This window comes from Hyperoodon ampullatus (assembly GCF_949752795.1).
Source record: "Hyperoodon ampullatus genome assembly, chromosome: 5".
Taxonomy (NCBI): domain Eukaryota; kingdom Metazoa; phylum Chordata; class Mammalia; order Artiodactyla; family Ziphiidae; genus Hyperoodon; species Hyperoodon ampullatus.
This window is the reverse complement of record NC_136918.1, coordinates 106,806,240-106,821,215: the sequence shown is the minus strand read 5'-3', so window position 1 is coordinate 106,821,215 and position 14,976 is coordinate 106,806,240.

Genomic DNA, 14,976 nt, shown 5'->3' with positions numbered 1-14,976 from the left:
CAGCTATAATGCAATCCTTATCAAATTACCAATGGCATAATTTGCAGATCTAGAACAAAAAATCTTAAAATTTGTATGGAAACACAAAAGATCCCGTATAGCCAAAGCAATCTTGAGAAAGAAAAACACAGATGGAGGGATCAGTCTCCATGACCTCATATACTACTATACTATAAAGCTACAGTAGTGAAAGCAGTATGGTACAGGTACAAAATGAGACTTATAGATCAGTAAAACAGAATGGAAAGCCCAGAAATAAACCCACACACTTATGGTCCATATCTATGACAAAGGAAGCGAGAATATACAATGAAGAAAAGACAGTCTCTTCAATAAGTGGTGCTGGGAAAACTGGACAGCTATATGTAATAGAATGAAATTAGAACATTCTTTAAAACCATATACAAAAATAAAGTTAAAATGGATTAAAGGCCTAAATGAAAGACCAGATACTATAAAACTCTTAGAGGAAAACATAGGCAAACACTCTTTGACAAAAATTGCAGCAATATCTTTTTGAATCCACCTCCTAGAGTAATGAAAATAAAAACAAAAATATACAAATGTGACCTAATTAAACTCAAACGCTTTTGTACAGCAAAGAATCCATAAACAAGACGAAAAGACAACCCACAGAATGGGGGAAAATATTTGCAAATGATGTGACCAACAAGGGATTAATCTCCAAAATTTACAAACAGCTAATGTATCTCAATATCAAAAAAACCAACAACCCTATGAAAAAATGAGAAGACCTAAATAGACATTTCTCCAAAGAAGACATACAGATGGCCAAGAGACACATGAAAATATAATCAACATCACTAATTATTAGTGAAATGCAAATCAAAACTACAATGAGAGGGCTTCCCTGGTGGCACAGTGGTTGAGAGTCCGCCTGCCAATGCAGGGGACACGGGTTCGTTCCCCGGTCCGGGAAGATCCCACATGCCATGGACTGGCTAGGCCCGTGAGCCATGGCCACTGGGCCTGCGCGTCCGGAACCTGTGCTCCACAACAGGAGAGGCCACAACAGAGAGAGGCCCGTGTAGTGCAAAAAAAAAAAAAAAAAAAAAAAAAAACTACAATGAGATATCACTTCACACCAGTCAGAATGGCCACCATCAAAAAGTCTACAAACAATAAATGATGGAGAGGGTGTGGAGAAAAGGGAACCCTCCTACACTGTTGATGGGAAAGTAAACTGGTACAACCACTATGGAGACCAGTACAGAGGTTCCTTAGAAAACTTAAAATAGAGCTACCATATGATCCAGCAATCCCACTCCTGGGCATATATCTGGAGAAGAACATGGTTTGAAAGTATACATGCACTCCAGTGTTCACTGCAGCACTGTTTACAATAGCCAAGACATGGAAGCAACCTAAATATCTATCAACAGATGAATGGATAAAGAAGATGTAGAACATATATAGAAAGGAATATTACTCAGCCATTAAAAAGAATGAAATAATACCATTGTCAGCAACATGGATGGACTTGCAGATTGTCATACTAAGTGAAGTAAGTCAGACAGAGAAAGACAAATATTGTATGATATCCCTTATATGTGGAATCTGAAAATAAAGGTACAAATGAACTTATTTACAAAACAGAAATAGACCAAAAGACATAGGAAACAAACTTATGGTTACCAAAGGGGAAGGATGCGGAGGGATAAATGAGGAGTCTGGGATTAACATATACACACTACTATATATAAAATAGGTAACCAACAAGGACCTACTGTATAGCACAGGGAACTCTACTCATATAGGTAATAACCTGTATGGGAAAAGAATCTGAAAAAGAATGGGTATATTTATATTTATAACGGAATCACTTTGCTATACACCTGAAACTAACACAACATTGTAAATCAGCTATGCTCTAGTATAAAATAATTTTAAAAAGTGTTTATTGAAATTTATTTGATTATTAATTTTCCAGTGGAAGTCATAGAAGCCAACATGGATTGTTAAAATTTGGTTGGCCACCCCATAAAAGATTTTTTTTTAAAAAACTAAATAGAACTAAATAAGTAGGGGCAAGGCTGGATAACCTCTTATGTCTTTAGTGTTGTATGGCTGAAACATTATCTTCTGTGTTGGATATAATTATTTATAGGAATGCTGTAATTTTTTTTTTAATTCTACATTTCTGTTTTGCAACCATTGAGTAATTCAATCCTGCGCACTGAGTGCATGGGATGAACAAAAATTCTAAATTATACTCAGGTTTGAACATTGACTCCTTGAAGGACAAGCTATGATAAAAATATAAATTCCAGGATGTCAAATTCCTAAGGGAATTGTGTCTCTCCTGCTTTTTTCATGTTAAGATTACATAAACACTGATGGCCTTTGTTGCAAAGAGATTTGGAATTTTCCTTTGTTCCACTGTGTACAACATTGTCATTACTGAATTTTTATAGTCTAGTCTTCCACTGACATCTGAAGAAGTGGTCAACTAAATTTTTCCAATTAGATTATTCTTTCCAAAATTTTCTTGCCCCAGGAAAATATTAATGCTGATGTCTAAATAGGTTATAACAGTATATTTTAAAAAAAAATACATGTAGAATCAGAGAACTTTTAGAGCTAGAAGAAGTCTTAGAGGTATTCTAGTTTTGATTACCCTATTTCATAGATGAGGAAACACAACAAGGATATTTAGTAATTTTTCCAGAAGCACATAGGCTGTTAGTGACAGGTCAGGAATACACTTTTTTCAGATAATCTAAGAAAGCATTCTTTCAGTAATATTTCATTGCACAGTAAGACTTCATTTTGGGGGGAGCATGTGATGTGGTTCTTCTTTGTGATCATGAATAGTTACAAACAGCACATAGACTTTTTTATTCTTGAAGAAAAATAAGACTGGCTTATCCAGGGGGTAACTCGATCCTCACTATTCTCAGCTTCAGGTTATTTGCACATAAATTCTTCAGTTCAGAGTCATCTTACAAACTGTTTTTCTCTTGTTTGTCTATGTTGAATTCCTTCCAAAATTTTCAGCGTTTGCTTCTGCCTTCCTCTCTCAACCTGAAGCCTTTTTTAAACTCGGCTATTCAAGATGGAACTCTTTTATCATCTTTGAATTTATAGTTTAATGTACCACAACAGACAAGAACTGGAAGTTAAAAATATAAAGCCAAGACAGCCCAGAAATAAACGCACATACTTATAGTCAATTAATCTACAACAAAGGAGGCATGAATGAATATACAATGGAGAAAAGACAGTCTCTCCAATAAGTGGTGCTGGGAAAACTGGACAGCTACATGTAAAAGAGTAAAATTAGAACATTCTCTGACACCATACACAAAAATAAACTCAAAATGGATTAAAGACCTAAATGTAAGACCGGAAACCCTAAAACTCCTAGAGGAAAACATAGGCAGAACGCTCTTTGACATAAATCGTAACAATATTTTTTTGGATCTGTCTCCTAAAGCAAGGGAACTAAAAGCAAAAATAAACAAATGGGACCTAATTAAACATAAAAGCTTTTACACAGCAAAGGAAACCATCAACAAAAGGAACCATCAGTTTTCTCCTACTGAATAGGAGAACATATCTGCAAATGACATGACTAATAAGGGGTTTATATCCAAAATACATAAACAACTCATACAATTCAACATCAAAAAAAAAAAAATCCAGTTAAAAAAAGGGCAGAAGACCTGAATAGACATTTTTCCAAAGAGGAAATGCAGATGAACAACAGGCACATTAAAATGACTCAATATCACTAATCATCAGGGAAACACAACCAAAACCACAATAAGATATCACCTCACACCTGTCAAAAAGGCTTTCACCAAATATCAAGCAACAAATTTTGGTAAGGATGTGGAGAAAAGGGAACCCTTGTACACTGTTGGAGGGAATGTAAATTGGTACAGCCACTATGAAAACAGTATGGAGGATTCAAAAAAACTAAAAGTAGGACTACAGTATGACCCAGAAATTCCACTTCTGGGTATATATCTGAAAAAAACAAAAACACTAATTTGAAAAGATACATGGGGTCTTCCCTGGTGGCACAGGGGTTAAGAATCCACCTGCCAATGCAGGGGACATGGGTTCGAGCCCTGGTCTGGGAAGATCCCACATGCCACGGAGAAACTAAGCCAGCAAGCCACAACTACTGAAGCCCATGAGCCACAACTGCTGAAGCCCACAAGCCACAACTACTGAAGCTTGTGTGCCTAGAGCCCATGCTCTGCAACAAGAGAAGCTACCGCAATGAGAAGCCCGCATACCACAAAGAAGAGTAGCCCCCGGTCGCCACAACTTAGAAAAAGCCTGCACACAGCGACAAAGACCCAATGCAACCAAAAATAAATAAAATAAATAAATTTATATTAAAAAAAAATTGTAAATTTTTTTAAAAAAAGAAAAGATACATGAACCCTAATGTTCAGAGCAGCATTATTTACAATTGCCAAGATATGGAAGCAACCTAAGTGTCCATTAGCAGATGAATGGTTAAAGAAGATGTGGTAAATACACACAACGGAATACTACTCAGCCATAAAAAAGAATGAAATTTTGCTATGTGCAACAACAAGGATAGACTTCGAGGGTATTATGCTAAGTGAAATTAGTCAGACATAGAAAGAAAAATACTGTATGATATCACTTCTCCCCATGTATAAGTGGGGAGAAGGAAGAGGGGTTGGCCACACAGGAGTAGGGGATTAAGAGATATAAATGACCATGTATAAAGTAAGCTGCAAGAATATATTGTACAACAGGGGCAATACAGCCAATATTTTATAACAACTATAAATGGAGTATAACCTTTAAAAATTGTGAATCATTATATTCTACACCTGAAACATATAATACTGTATATCAACTATACTTCAATTAAAAAAAAATAAGCAGTTGAAAACCACCCTGATACGCAGGAACATGAGAAGTAGAGAATTAAATGTTTGCAAGTTCTCAATCCGTGGCATTTCAGGAGCAAAACCAGACACAGCCTCTGACTTGGGAGAGAGCATTTACCTGAGAGCCTGCCGTTTCCTCGCCTTCCTCCTCATGCTTTGGATTGTATCCTCAGGCAAGATTATGTTGCGGAATCACATCTGCATCTTGAGTTCATACCTTCAAAGGCATCAGCACAACTCCTTCACCTGCTCCCACTGCATCCAGAGAAGGACCTTGAAATGCTGAAAATGCCAACCTCTCCAGTCTTTTGTCTCAGGAGAAATTCAGAAACAATGAGCTCCTATATGAAGACCAAATTGTGATTTGTTTTCCTTCCTGTCTGCATGTGCTCTCCCCTTACATAGACACCCAAAAATTCTGCTACAGCTTGAAGTCTGTTGGTTGCACTGACCTGCCCCTTCCAAACACATGCAGAGCAGGTTCTGTTACCCACCCTTAGACCAATGCCTGGACGCAACTCTCACAGATATACCCAGTAGCCCTCGTGCTTAATCCTAGCCTTAGCTTAGAATCACCTGGAGCACTTAATTAACATAGCATTGATGTTTCCACCCAGATCAATAGACCGACTCTGGGGGGAGGCACAGGTGATGTTATTTCTCAATACTGCTCATGTGATCCTAATGGATGGGAACCACTTAGCTAAGCGTTCCTTTTAAAGCTTTAAAGTGCATGCAAAATCCCTTAAGGATAAGGGGCCCCAATCTAAGATGTTATGATCCTGCAAGTTTGCACTGGAGCCCATGAAATGACATCTTTAACAAGTATTTTGTTGCTGATGTTGCTCCAGCAGACATTTTCAGCAGCACTGAGTTTGAGGTGTCACACAGGACACCTGAGTCCTCTGCATGCTGTGAAGCTTTGGGAAGGGAACATCCAGAACTTCGGGCTCCCATAGGCCAATTCCTAGTGTCTGAGCTCATCCTGGAATTGGCGTGGCTGTGTTGTCGCCTAGAGAACATGGGGTAGCCAGGGAGAGAATCACATGGTGCTTCAGGGTTGTGTAAAATGTTCCCCTCAGAATTCTACCCAATGCTACCCTTTGTCCTTGAGTCCTTTAGCCCCTTGTCTCCTCAGTACCCATTTGATTCACGGGGCAATCCATGGTGTGAGCACCTGTCCACAGGTGAGCAGAGCCTCCATCCCCAGGAGACCTGAGGCATGAAAGTGTTTACATCACAGCTTTGCCTGAAAATAAACCAAAGTCAGCAATAGAGCATAGATTAGCATTTTATGTTTGGAATGGAGAGAAACGCTTCCAAATGATGCCACGAGTGCACATTTAATGATGCACAAAGGAAGCTATGATACATGCTAAGTAACAAAGGAGATTATAACTGGAAAAAAAATGCAAAGCCACACACCAATATCCTGTAAGTAGGACTTCTTTTTACCACGGAGACACGTTGAAGTGGCATGTACACAGACAGATTTGCCCTGAAGCGAACCAGGCTAAAACTTCAAGGCCCCTTCCCAAGCTCTGGGATGCATCCCAGCATTCATGTTGACATATGTTTTTGCAAATATTTCAAAAATAAGCTATTTTAACCACAATCATTTCAGAGCACTCTCTTTTTTACTCAGATGGTCCTTATTACACTTTCCCTGCATGGGGTAGTGGGGATTAAGCTAAGGGAAAGTTTAGTTGGTAGATATACACAGTTTGGATTTGGATTGAGTGGGATATATTTATAGCATTCTCAAACACTTCCAGGGGTAGATAAGTAATCATATCCTAGTGTAATGGCTTCTAGGAATACTTCAGCCCCTCACTGTGTTGTTTCAAAAGGGGCTGAGAGCATGTTACTTTATGAACAAGTCCTATGAAGGTTCCACTACCAAGTATAAGAAGAAGGTACTGGAAAAGGAACATGTTTGAAATCTGATAATAAAAGCAAGTTGTTTAAAGAGTACTATGTTATACCATAGTTGTGTCTTGAGCAGGTAGTTAATACAAATTTACATGATTTTTCTAAGTTTTGTGTTTATAGTATTCATCAGTCTCTCAAAATCTGTTAGTTGTGATTTCTGATTCTAAATAAATATTCACTTTCATATATAATTTAGCATTTGTTTTGTTTCTTTTTCTTTAGAAGCCCCCTATCGACCAAACTTTTATGTCTCAGGTCCCACAAATCATAGATCAGCCCTTGGGTGAATAACTTCCCAGAGAGAATCCTTTTCGGCTTCAGGACAGCCTGATCCTGGCTCATTCCAGGAGGCAGAACTGAGCCAGGCAGGGGTAGGAAAGACCTATTATGAACTACCAAAGAAGTCAGAACCTCTTTGAGAAGTGCAATAAAAAGATCAACAGCAGAAAGGGTTGAATTATGTTGACAAGTCTAAGGGGCTCATCATGGGGCCAGGAAATAGACGAGTTCAGAAGTTTCACAGGCCCAGATGTACCACAGAGAGCAAGGAGCAGTGGTTGCATCAAAGAACTTTTCCATGAAAAACCTGGCATTCCTAAGACTTGTTTCATGAATGTGCACTGCCTAATAGGAGGGTAGTTTGGCCTCTTTCAAATAGTACAGACACTATGTCCACTGACAATTGTCAAGGGAAAAAGATTTAACACACACATGACTTCAAGACCACAGCCCCTATGCATTGAAATTGCTGCTTTGTTTTCCTTGTATTAGTATGTTAGCATATATCGTTGACCCTCCATTTAGCATAAATGGAGAAGAAGAAAAGATGTTATGCTGTACACACACACACACACACACACACACACACACACAATTCTAGGGTTCTGGGAGAGGGAGATTTCTCCTGCTCCATTTTTTGTTTTTAATAGATCTTTATTGGAGCATAATTGCTTCACAATACTGTGTTAGTTTCTGTTGTACCACAAAGTGAATCAGCCATATGTACACATATATCCCGATATCCCCTCCCTCTTGAACCTCCCTCCCACCCTCCTATCCCACCGCTCTAGGTCGTCGCAAAGCACCAAGCTGATCTCCCTGTGCTGTGCTTCCGGGATCTAAAAAAAAAAAAAAAGTGCTACTGATGAACCTAGTGGCAGGGCAGGAATAAAGACATAGACATCGAGAATGAACTTGAGGACATGGTGCGGGGGGAGGAGGAAGCAGTGGCGAAGTGAGAGTAGCATCGACATATATACACTTCCTGCTGTGTTTTTATGGGATTTGGAGGAAGAAGAAAATGGGAATTATTTCCCTCTTGCACAAGTTTATGTTAATCTGATTTCTGATGCAGAAATTCGACTAGACTTTTTGATTACTTATCATGGTGTATAAGTCATGAAATTAGCTGCCCAGTAATTTAGTTCAGGGACCACAGCTAGTGTGCAGTATAAGCAGTTTAGAAGCCAGGCATCCCATCACCCAGAGTAGGGCATTTATACTCTTTCTTACTTATATTTTATACGTGAATGTGAGCAAACCGTAGGCACTCAATATTAATTTTTTAGTAGATTGAGAAGCCAGCTGTTGTAGTGGAAAAGAAGTGAGCTTTGAAGTTACACAGAGCATTCAATCCTAATTCTGCTTTGGACAAGTGATCTAAAATCTCTACAACTCACCTTTCTCATCTGTAATGTGGGAAGTAAAAAACCCACCTTGGAAAGTTGTGTGAGGATTCAATGGAGTGACTGTTGTGTCCTTCTTACAAGTGCCTAGTAAACTGGGGACATTAGTAATTGATCCAGGAAATCATACTCTTCCCAGGAAGTCTAGTGTTTAACAGGCATATATACATTATCTCGTTTAATCCACATATCTACTTTACAATGCAGGGATTACCATATCTTTTTTTACTGATGAGGAAGAATACTTTTTCCCACATCAAACAACTGACAATTAGAGAGTAAAAAGATCAAAACCAAATCTTGCAATTTCTTAGCCTTCTGACAGAGAACCTGCAAGTTAAGATATCATGTGTTTTTAAATGATTTATTCCATTACCATTAGTCCTTCCCCAACACACACTCGGTGTGAGAAAACTTCATAAACATTAACCTAATTATAAAATAAACAGATTTAAAATGTAACACTGATTCTCTCAGCAGAGAAAACGAGAGCTCATCCCTAAAGAGCTAGTGAGTTGACATTTTCAGATGAAAACTATGATAAGATGTCAACAGAAACAAGCTATGATTCTTCCAACCCATTATGCACTATTTTAATGAGATTTGAGATTGGCCTGAGTAGAAAAATAACCAGGATCCTTCAGACCAGAGGAATATGTTGAATGAATTGATTCTGTATCCCCAAGTTACAAATAATGCTCTACAGTTGCAAAATCTGTCTGAACTCTATTTGGCTTGCGAAAGCCACCTTACTCTAGCTGTTCTAAAGAATCTTCCCCCTCTTTCTGTCTAGTTTTAGGTCCTCCTACTGTCTCTTTTATTCTAGTTGGCTAAGAGATTATTAAAATATGTTCAGGGCAAATACATTCAGATGTGAAAATAGCAAAAACTTTGAGAACAGTGTGGTGTTCTAAGATTCTATTTGGGGGCTTGAATCCTGGCTTTTACTTGTGGCCAAGTGCCCTTGGGCAAGAGCTTCCCTGATCATTTACTCAATTACTCAAATTACTGAAAAATAAGATTAATAAAAAATCATAGTATTTACCTACTGTTAAATTATTTACATATTTTACTAGTCTTCATAACTCTATGAAGTAGTTATTTTAAATATCTTCATCTTATGGATGAACACAATGAAATTTAAAAAGGTTAAGGAAATTGTCCAAGGACATACAGCTTCTAAGTAGCATCATTAAAACTCAAATCCCCATTTTTAAAAATTATTTATTTATTAATTATTATTATGTTTTTGTTGCACTGGGCCTTCGTTGCTGCAGGCGAGCTTTCTCTAGTTGCGGCGAGTGCAGGCTACTCTTCATTGCGGTGCACGGGCTCTAGGCGTGTGGGCTTCAGTAGTTGTGGCACGTGGGCTCAGTAGTTGTGGCTCACGGGCTCTGGAGCACAGGCTCAGTAGTTGTGGCGCACGGGCTTAGTTGCTCCGCGACATGTGGGATCTTCCCGGACCAGGGCTTGAACCTATGTTCCCTGCATTGGCAGGCAGATTCTTAACCACTGCACCACCAGGGAAGTCCCCCCATTTTTTAAATATTGCTAACAGCCTCCCAAATAATGCTATCCACATGTTATTTGTGAAAATTCCTAGAGATAAATTCATGTATTTTTCATGGTATATAGAGGACTTTTAGTACATATCCCTTCCTGTCTCTTTGTATCTACTTTTTATTTTCTCAAAGCAGTTTGCATCTTTTTATTTCACTTGATCTTCATCTGACCAAGAGAGAAACTTTGGAAATTGGGGACTAAATGGTATCAACAAATTTCCCGTGGAACTGGTCCTAGGACCCAGGGTTTCTCCTTTTACGTTTGCCATATTTTCTCCTCTCGAAACCTGTCAAAATCCTCTAAGAAGTGACTTTTATTTTTAACTTCTCTTGAGTCCTCTCTTCCTTTTTAGGCTTTGGGTAGAAAGGCATATGCTTATTTTCATAAATGGATGAGTGCCTTGATAAGAACCTGATAATACACACTTAAAGTGATTACTCTGATCTTTGGAATCTTCACGGCAGGATGGCCACTCTCAAGAGGACATTCCCTCCCCTTGCAATGACAAGCCTTAATGGAATCTGGCCTGAGGAGTGTCTGGGCTGTGTGCAGGGCTGGTGTCAGAGCAAGTGCAAGCTAGTTCCCCGAAGCTCAACCTTTACAGTATAGTACAACTCAAACATTCCTTCAAGGCACCGCCCACCTTTTCCAGTGGGAATCTGCTGAAATGATTCTCTTGGAAGCAGTGTGGAGGAATGGGGGAAGGGTGTTAAGTAGGTGTTTTCAGAGGAGATAGTGGATGGGTGAGTGGGTGGAGACAAAAGGGTGAAATGACAAGTAAAGATGGAAAAAATAACCACTACTGCCACCAAAATATTCTGCTCAAAGAATGAGGGAGTACACCTTACAGCTGTTAGCGCTGGTCAGCATACTTTGTATATTTATATATACCAAGTATTTCCAAACAGCCTTGTGTTTGTTTTAAAATCCCACACAGAGATATCTGGTAAAGCTATCACTGTGAAAGCGTTATTTTCTTGGTGATGTTTGCAAAACTGCTTTCAAAATTCTGTGTATACAACATAAGAGACAGAAGAGTCAATGTCATTACCCACGTTATAGCAAAATCTGGACTAGTCCATTTACCCATCAGACAACATTCAGAGTGAAACACCCACATTCTAAGGCAAAAAAACAACAACACTTAGTTGGTTGAAGCCAATTTTTTATTATTACTTTTGGTTCAATACAAACAAAAGACAAAACATCACCCAGTGATCCTTGGTTAGTCCTGAACCCACCAAAGTGTGATTTTCTTAGTTACTGCTGACTCTCATCTTTGATTTAGGAATTGATTTTTTTTTATGAAAAATGCTAACACTGGATGGATTTCTCATATAGCCATTTTCTTTTGGAAGCATAAAGCTCCACCAAACCACACATAGCCCATTTGAAAAAGATTAGGGAACTTCCAGCAGAAGGAATGGGGTAGTTTAAAGCTATATTTTCCTTTTAGCAAGATCCACAAGAAAAGAATAGAGTGTTGTGCTTAAAGGGGAACAGATTTTGTATTTTTTGGCAAGATATTAAATCCTCTGTTGCTATATTTGTCTTCCTGCAAATAGTCTTTTGTACAAGTGCAAAGCAAAGATCAATGTTGGTGTTCTTCATTCAGCCACAGCCAAACTTGATATGGAAAGTAAAACAGTTGGGCTTAAGTGTTGTTTCTAAGAGATTCTAGTTCATTTATTGATCAACAGCATTCTAGAGCCTAGGTACCTACTTTACACATTAAATGTATCAAAACATGTTTGCTTTCCATAATAGTTTTTCCCCTGCTTAACTAATAACAGATGTAAGTATTCAATCTGGACAGAAATGTAAAAGCTTTACCAATGTAGTCAATGTAGTCATATATGGATATTTAGTCAAATGTGTATAAGCAGGTCAGATGAGATGCTTGGAAACTTAGGACATCACACGATGGGCATATATTCCCAAAGAAGGAAGCAAAACAATTAAATGGTAGTTGATTGTCCCCAGAGAAAACACACTTCAGCTAGGAAGAATCTGTACCAGATGTCCTGCTCACCACCCCCCTGAGTGCCTGTCTGACATAAAGACAACATAACCCTTTGGATTTGAAGACACTATAATAACCACATAAATGTTTGAAATAGCAACAAGAATTTCCTTTATATGCAATTATTTAAGTGAATGTAGATGAATCCTACACAGATGACCATTGCAAACATGGAACACGCCTTACTAGTTCCAGTGATATATTAAACACTCTTAGATTAAAAGGCTGATAAAAATTAACTGAAATCTGATAGTAATTGTGGTAGGTTAAATAATGCCCACTCAAATGTTCACTTCCTAACCCCCAGAACCTGTGAATATGTTACCTTACATTTAAGGACTTTTTAAAAATTAAGAACCTTGAGATGGAGAGATTATCCAATGCAATTACAAAGGTCTTTAAAACTTGTAAAAGAGAGGCAAAAGAGAGGGTCAGAGTGATCCCATGCGAGAAAGACTTGACCAGCCATTGTTGACTTTGAAGATGGAGGAAGGAGGCCATTAGCCAAGGACTCTAGAAGCTGGAAACACCAAAGGAACAGATTCTCCCTTATATCCAGAAAGAATGCAGCTGACAGTTTGATTATAGCCCACCAAGACTGGTGCTGGATATTTGATTTATAGAGACATAAGATCGTAAATTTGTGTTGTCTTTAGCCACTAAGATTGTGGTAACTTTTTACAGCAACATAGAAAACTCATTACACTTGTCTAGTCTAAATATGGCAGACAGTTGAGAAGGCTGTGCCGCATTATTTCACCTGTGATGATGAGGGTCTACTAATCAAAATGCTTATTTCCAGGCTTTGCATTTTCACGTTACAAATTCATTTAACAAGAAAATAGAAGGCCCCTGTAGAGAAACTCCAGCTTCCTTTAAAAATAAGGTCTTGGACTTCTCCTTTCCACGTACACTTCTTCAATCTCAATGAATTGTCAGGAAAGTTTTGTTTGTTCTACCACACTACTTACAGAAGCTCCCTATCAACAAATGTAAAAGCAAAACAACAAAGTACACCTCTCCCAAAGAGTTAATTGATAACTTCAGCAGCATTGTGTTAAAAAACTCACAAGCCTCCTGTTATTATGTAATTGATATGGCCCATTTCACTTGCTCTATTATAAACACTTGTTTTGTAACCATACAATCCTCACTATAACATATAAATCCCTTGGCTATAGAAATTAACCTCATTAAAAAAAACTAAGGTGGTTTAATTTCTAAAGATATTTGTAATTTGCTTTAATTGAATAAGAAGAAAAAAGAGAGCTTTAGTTAATTGTCAAGAAACGCAGACAAAACCAAATTGCTACATTAAAATATAAACATTAAGTTCACATTAAGTTATTTATTGAAAAAATTGAAGATGACATTTGTTTTTATTACAAAGTACTCTATCATCTCATATCATCAACATATAGTTATGAGACCTGCATTTGAAGAGTGAATAGAAATACAAAAATGTCTCTTCCTCCAACCCCATGAAAAACAACAAAAAATATGATTTTATAATTAGCTTCTGAAGCGAAAAGTTTTATGAATTACATATATTTTGTAAATTAAGAATGACAACAGAGCTAAGATTAGTTAATTTCTCTTTCTGGACATGTAAAATGAAGATAGCACAAAATTGCCCACAAAACTAATAAATCTGGAATTTTTTTGTATTTCAGGGTTGTAAGATAACATTTATATTACAAGTTTTCAGTTCACTTAATCAAGTGACAAATATAAAGTTCACCATACTATGTATTTTTTTATAAAAGCTTTCACCTTATCTAGATTTATGTGATGAAAGCAAATTGAATCTATTTTTTCCCTTTCAATATATGCAGTTTAAAATACAAAGAATTCACATGAAGACCCTTCCCCATATTGCATATCCAGAAAAATGTATGGAATAGTAATTTTAAATCAGATACAATATCCAAGATTGTAAATAGTCTAAGAAATTAAATCAAGTGTGTAAATAATCATTAATTTTTGCCCTAGCCACAGCATAGAAAAAAATGTACACCTTTATCATATCTCTTATCAGTAAGAGATATCATTAGAAAACTTCACATCTTATGCATATACCAAAAAAATACTAATTAAAGAATCTTGTATTCTAAAAGAGTTATTCTTAGGGAAAAATTTAGTAGTCCAGAAATTGTTAACAAGGAAGCTAATCGATGATGACGTGGCATTTTCTAGGTGTCATTGTTTATTTACACAAAAGAATTGGTAAATTACACTTAACTCAATTATCATTTCTTTAAACTTTAAAAGAAGATTTAGATAATTGTATTGGATCAAATTAATTGGCATTTTCAAGAGAACATTAGTTTGATCAATTATCTGAAACTATAAAAATATTTTTCAAACAGACAAAAAAGCACAATGGACAATAAAAGGAATAAGAAAATTATGATATTTTAATTATAATGACTATTTCTATACTTTGGAAAGTGTATAGAGGGAAATTCCCAGCTAGCATTAAAAGAAAAAAAACCTACTGAAAATTCTTAAAGTCTGTTCTGTGCCCAATCTCCATGACCAAGTTACCAATTAATTAACATTTTGAAGCTATTAGAACTGAGGCTCCCTTGCAGGCCTCACCCGTTCCCCACTCTCCATTTGTGTGTAGTTTACATATCCTTCTTCAACATACATTATTATTATTTTTTATTTTATTGAAGTATAGTTGATTTACAATGTTGTGTTAATTTCTGTGGTAGAGTGGTACAGCAAAGTGACTCAGTTATACATATATATATTCTTTTTCATGTTCTTTTCCATTATGGTTTATCACAGGATATTGAATATAGTTCCCTGTGCTATACAGTAGGACCTTGTTGTTTATCCACTCTATATATACTAGTTTGCATCT